The following is a 7,717-nucleotide window of genomic DNA, read 5'->3' as shown; positions in this document are numbered from 1 at the left end:
ATAGATAGATAGATAGATAGATAGGTAGATAGATAGATAGATAGATAGATAGATAGATGGATGGATGGATGGATGGATGGATCGATGGATGGATAGATGAATGAATAAGTAGATAGATAGATAGATATATATATAGATAGATATATATACAGATATATAGATAGATAGATAGATAGATAGATAGATAGATAGATAGATAGATAGATAGATAGATAGATAGATAGATAGATAGATAGATGAATGGATTGATTGATTGATTGATTGATTGAGACTGACTCCGACGGCCCGGCAGTGCCGTCCTCTGCCGTCTTCCGGATGAAGACGTCGCACACGGACGAAAAACTAAGAATAAAGAGAATAGTAGGGGGAATTAGGTCCAAAAAACCCTTGAATTGTGCAAACAGGGTTGAAAGCATGAAAATTACATATGTTGTAGAATATGAAAAACCCTATAATTTATGATATAGAACCACTCTGAGAGATCAGTATTAGTTGAGATACAAGGTTTTTAAGATGAGAAAATTTTGAAATGGACGACAATAATTTCTTTCATTTTTATTGTGTAAACATTCGAGGCAAGCCGACCAAAGGTTGTTTTACGTCATCCTTTGGATTCCCATTGGTGACTATTTTTACCGTCGAAGCGGATGTTTTCCTTTCCCTTTAGTTTCGATTCACGAACCATACAAATTATTTAATCGTAAATATTATTCAATTTCACGTCTAGCGAGCAATATTCTATAATATGAGATTTTTTTTGCATCTGATTTAATAAGTATAATCAATTGCTCTAAAACGGACGGGCAGACGGGAAGACAAGCAGAGGGGTAGACAAAACAGACTAGCAGAACACAGCTCAATAAATGCCGATAACCGGTGTTGACAAAGGACAGTGCTCCTTCTCCCCTCCTCCTGTTTTCTTTTCTTTCCAAAAATACTGCTATAATCATTTTACGTGAGTTAAAACCTATTTCGGTCAAACTTGATGACAGTAAAGAGTCAGCATACCACTTACATTGCTATAATTATCATCATTATCATCATCATCAACCACTATGATGCTGTAATGTGGCAAGTTATTTACTTTACGTTATTTACCTCAAATAGTAGGGGGAATTAGGTCCAAAAAACCCTTGAATTGTGCAAACAGGGTTGAAAGCATGAAAATTACATATGTTGTAGAATATGAAAAACCCTATAATTTATGATATAGAACCACTCTGAGAGATCAGTATTAGTTGAGATACAAGGTTTTTAAGATGAGAAAATTTTGAAATGGACGACAATAATTTCTTTCATTTTTATTGTGTAAACATTCGAGGCAAGCCGACCAAAGGTTGTTTTACGTCATCCTTTGGATTCCCATTGGTGACTATTTTTACCGTCGAAGCGGATGTTTTCCTTTCCCTTTAGTTTCGATTCACGAACCATACAAATTATTTAATCGTAAATATTATTCAATTTCACGTCTAGCGAGCAATATTCTATAATATGAGATTTTTTTTGCATCTGATTTAATAAGTATAATCAATTGCTCTAAAACGGACGGGCAGACGGGAAGACAAGCAGAGGGGTAGACAAAACAGACTAACAGTGTCAGAGAGTTAGCTTATAGCAAGTGGGTTTAATGAGTTCACAGTGCTTGTATATCAGTTAAACTTGGTCATTATATTGAGTAGTCTAGGACAGTTTTACGTTCCAAAGTTAAAGGATTGGTCATTATATTTGAGTACTAGAAAATTACTTTCTTTGATCGGTGTTACTTGGTTATTGAGGATAATAGCATCAAATTATAGTTGGAATTTATTATTTGGGCGTACAGATTATTTGGGCGTACTGAACTAACGTTTACCAAAAGTAATATTATATCATAAAAGGCGGGGTTTAACACCAATATGTAGGAATTGACGTTTCAGGTTTGATTATGATTTGGTCTTACTCTTAGGGGTTGGATTATAGACTGACAGGGAACTGTCAAAACTGCAAGGGGGCGTGGAAACAATGGAACTGTGGGTAAAATTTTGATAGGGATAAAAGAGGATGTTTTGAGGAAAACGGGGGGATTCAACTTGACCATGAGCTGCACACTTTAAACCTTTTGTGCTCACCATCATTTATTTGCTTTTACGGACTTAGAAATATTCCACGTATATTGAAAATGGTTACTTAGGCAAAATTGACTTTACATGTGGACTGATTTTACGGATTTGGAATTTATGAAACTGATTGAATTATGACCATGCTATTTGATTTGGATTTGGAATTTATCATGATTTGGATTTTGAATTTATCACAAACAAATAAAACTGTAAGAAATGAAACTTGGAATCTGGACTTTTATTTGAATGTCTTGATGTTGTGCATTCAATTATCATCACCGGCCCCTGAACTCTTTTGTCACTATTAACGTCTACAACACAACGCAAAGGATAATACTACCATCTATCAAAAACACCACTATACGATCACAAGCCATTACATATGTGTGCAACTACGCAACATTATGCATCTTATTTGGTGTCGTGACTCAGGATTCTTATACATGTTATTTGGTGGCGTGATACCAGGATGTAAAGATGTTATTATTCCGAACCATGGCTACACAAGAAATGTATATTGTTGCAGTGTTAACATCTATTGAAGTTTTTGTGAGACTCGAATTTTGAAGTGAAAAATTGTGAACAGATAGGAAAATATCTTTATTTGGAAAAGAAAATGAATATCAATTCTGAAGGTGAAGTAGTATAATTTTTTTTGTAATGAAATGTTGAAAAAAAATTATTGAAATTATAGATGATTCCTAAAATTCTGATAAAATACGGTTTTAAAAAAAAATTAAACGAAATAATATTGAAATTAAGAACCATAGATGGAACAAGAAAATATATTAAAAAGTGAAAACAATATATTATAGAACGGCAAAATAATAATAATAATAATAATAATAATAATAATAATAATAATAATAATAATAATAATAATAATAATAATAATAATAATAATAATAATAATAATAATAATGCATTGATGCTATACGTATTTTATTTAATTAAAAAGAAGAGAGGGAGAGATGAAAATAAAAATTGCAGAATTTAAATGAATATTTTAGTGCGTTTTATTTTTCAAAATAAATGAAAATGCGTTTACTTACAATCAAGCGTTTCGGAATAGATCTTCGAATATTAATTTGTACCGTTAATGGCAATGTTTTGTTAATATCAGTAACAAAGATGTGTCGATTTTTATTTCAATTTTTGTCTGTTACTGTTGGAATTACATAAACAGTTGGTCCATTCTTTAATGTTGTTACGTTTTGTTTTCTGTCAAAATGACTCAAGAAGATGACGGCAATAACAACACGTAAATTGTAAGTTTTGATAATTGAAAAATGTCTTATGGTATTTATATTGTTATATTACAACATCATTGATTATATTTTTCTCCTGTCAATAGGGATGAATTGGTAGGTTGATATTGACTCTTTGAGATTCATGGGTTCATGACAAAGAGCAAAGTTTTATATCTGTTTGTTTTCTTGGTAATAAATGTGTGGTTAACGCAGCCAAGTAATCGACAACAGAGCTTATTTAGTTGTGTAATGAGACATGCCGTTATAATAGATTACATAAGACATTTTGATTTTATCACTGGAAATTAAGTTGAAATGATTTATGCGGAATATGAGTCAATCGTTGTTTTGTTTAGTTTTGTTTTGAAACGCGTTTCATCGTGATTTTTAAAAGGAGACATATTCTCATAATAACGGAATAACGGACTTTTGGTTTAAAGTCGGAGAATTAAAAGCAGATAATATAAATACAATGACGGAGTATTAATTATTATGAAAGACTGATGTCTTGTAATGGGAGTTAAAATGTTATTACGGAAGAATAACAAAATATTGAAAATGCATTATCATGTCATGTGAGCTGATAATATTTGTGACACAAGTGGTTAACTTGTTAAGAATCAGCGAATTATAAGTAACCCATATGGTAAAATGCTGTATATGCATAGTGGGTAAATAAGCGCAGTGATGTAAGACGCGGTAATTAAAGTGCACACGATTTAAATTACGAGACGCAGGAATGAGGCGTTCGGGAATATTTTATTTTGCGTTTGATTAAAGCGCATTGTTTAACACTATGAAATGATACAGAAGGCGGATAATTTTTATAAATACGAGGCGCTTGGTTAAAGCGCACACATTTATCAATGCTATATTAAGAGGCGCGAGATTACATCGCAATGAGTTATATGAATATTATTATAAGCCGAGGGCAAAGGTGCGAGACATTGAATTTTTATTGAGCAGAGTGTATATTGTTTCTGCGAATATTTTGATTATCATCTTTTTCTCCTATCGATTTGCTGTTGTAATTGTAATCAATATTTACTGCGTGGTTTGAATTTAACATTTATATCATAAAATTTGTAACTGAGTTGAAGAAGAAGTTATGTTCAATTGTAAAATCTTAAGTGTGTAATCATTCAGCAATAAATTGAAATGGTAGGAAGTGCTACGATAACACCAATAATAATGATAAAATAAACAAAATCATATTTCATTAAATTAGGGATTTTCTAAGGGGAATAATTCGAGTTAATCAAAGGCAGAAGTAGTGTTTGCACTTAAACATGATACAGTCATCACGAAAGAGGACACTTGCAACCATCAGTCATAACGGGAACGCTGATGACAACGACAGAGGCAACTCAAACACAGCCACAACAGAGGTCGGGAAATGTCCTAATCCCTTTGGTCTATCCACGAATACATTAAAATGGAGTAACAATCTCGACTACGCCATTGATACGTCCAGAATCAACACAATCTACAGACTACAAATACACAGCAACCTCAATTACATCGTACCTTTCAACTTATACAAACTTGACAGAATTCATAAAATAATATCTGTATCAACACAGATTTCTTCCATGAACCTTTTTATATTTACATTCTTTATTGAACAATTGGATTACTTGTATTTACTTCTACAACAACAATACCCAACGATGTACGATGTCAATAATTACATAAACGTTCAAGATACGATTGTTTTTACAAAAATGATGTCCAATTGTGAACAATACTACTTCCATCATATTCAGTGGTGAGCGTATTCAAATTTAAACTTATGTCAATATACAAGTGTGCAGCACCCATATCTACAACTTATAAACATTGAATATTATAATAACGCCTGTCTTAGTATCATTGTAAAAGATAAAGGCTATATATGTATATAAGACAATGCAGGAAAAAGTATCGCAAAACGCCACATGAGCGATTTCCTTGGATTCATTATCGTATGATATTCAACAACCTGCGTTCAAATAACGAAAATATTGTTGACCTTATTCGACCCTACTACATCCACTACTAGACTACGTTATTGTTACATCATCTACCTGGTGTTTGGACTCACGTCACCCACCGGTACTCTACAGATTACATCATCTACCTGGTGTGTACTCACATGCCACCTCATCAAAACTCGATCAACAAACACGAACAATTACAACACACGACCTCTGTCGACTACTACACACGAACTCTTTGTCAACACATGGCTGAGTTCACAACTTTCTTTTGACTTGCTGGATAAGTCAAACTTCATTTAAATTCAAGATCTCGCACACAGTTAATCTTGAATTTTTACAATTTCATCTACAATGAGACTCAACGTATACACAAGACAACCACAAATATCTACGAGGAGAATCGACCCAGATGCCGGAGATGAATGGATTACAGCGACGTCACAAGACCAAGAAACAACCCAACAGGTTAAGCATACGTTTGCTACCTGTAGAGTCTTTTTTCGTCCCAAATTCAAAAGACTCGACAAATACAACACACTAATTGCAAAAGTTGGTCACTTTAGTAACAGCCCACAATCACATACTATGTTAGATTTTACTTATTTAGTTATTTACATTGTACTAAATATGAATAAGTCGGACAGACTAATGACCGATTATTTACAAACACTAAATATGTGATGTGAACAAGCCGGACAGACTATTGTTTGATTATTTATTCAACGCTAAATATTTGAATGTGAAGACATTATTGTGATAATTCTAAGACATTTACAGAGGAAAAAGTTTTTAATTAATTAACAATAAATACAGTGAATTTATGACACTTGGGCTATTCAGTGACCACAACACACACAACAATGCAACACGTAGACTAGATACAATCACCTCAACTCTTATAGTTGATATAATTTTTTCATTACACGAAAACTCATTCTAAATGGAGACAATGACTTAATTAACAATTACTGACAATTTTTACAGGATGACCATTCTCAAAACGAACGAATTACTGAGAAATGTGACCTCTGATGGATGACCACAAAGAACAATTTGATATCAATGAAGTTGTAAACTACACCCTGATGACTTAAAAAGCTTACAAAATTGAAACATCAACAATGAACAATGAATGATAATAACTTCAACTTGAATTTTAAAATGATGATAATGCTATTATTATGATTTATTTTTAAATATTTTTTTATTACTAATTGAAATGTAATCCTTCGTATATGGATCTAGATGTCTATAATACATTATTTGTACCACATATTATAAGTAGGAATTAATGTAATAATGTTGTTTAAATGGAATCATACAATATAAGGGAATATACAAGGTACTGGTTTTGATATGTCAGTAAATGAGTAGACATACATGGAAGCTGAGATTATCACCCATGTCGTAAAGAGTTGAATTTGAGATTGAATAAGACAACGTGAGTATATCACAAATGGAATTTGAACCATCCTTTTTCACGCAATACTATTTATGTGTGATGGGATATGACGAGAATTAAACACTTTTATTGCTATGAAGATGGAATTTAAGATGAAAAGATATTTTTTTCTTTGAACTTTTAATTATTTGATATCTTACTGTCGATGTTGTTAAAAAGTATAATCGATAAATATATAAATGTTTAATCAACTTTCGTGTTGGTAAATTTAAATTTTAATCACTTTTAAATGATAGATACCTTACTGTTGATGTTGTAATTTGAAAGAAAAAAAATCTATAATCGATATATATATATATCTATTTAGATGTTGTAATCAAATTTGATGTTTGTGAATTTATCAATGTTGTAATACTATAAAACCTATAATTGATATATATGAATGTTGTAATCAACTTTGGTGTTTTTGAATTTAAAGTTTAAAGTTTTTAAATATTTAACTGGTATAAGTATTATCATTTTAAACATTTATTTATTACATTTTAGTTGGACATTACATATATATTTAATCTCTCACTGTAATTTTTTTGAATTGAAATTGTTTTAAAGTCAATTTAAATTCTAAGAAAGGGGCGTATGTAAGAGAGTTAGCTTATAGCAAGTGGGTTTAATGAGTTCACAGTGCTTGTATATCAGTTAAACTTGGTCATTATATTGAGTAGTCTAGGACAGTTTTACGTTCCAAAGTTAAAGGATTGGTCATTATATTTGAGTACTAGAAAATTACTTTCTTTGATCGGTGTTACTTGGTTATTGAGGATAATAGCATCAAATTATAGTTGGAATTTATTATTTGGGCGTACAGATTATTTGGGCGTACTGAACTAACGTTTACCAAAAGTAATATTATATCATAAAAGGCGGGGTTTAACACCAATATGTAGGAATTGACGTTTCAGGTTTGATTATGATTTGGTCTTACTCTTA

This window comes from Berghia stephanieae, chromosome 2 (assembly GCF_034508935.2).
Source record: "Berghia stephanieae isolate SIO BIC M18660-M18661 chromosome 2, UCSD_Bste_1.3, whole genome shotgun sequence".
NCBI classification, from domain to species: Eukaryota; Metazoa; Mollusca; class Gastropoda; order Nudibranchia; family Aeolidiidae; genus Berghia; species Berghia stephanieae.
Note: the sequence above shows the minus strand (reverse complement) of the source record.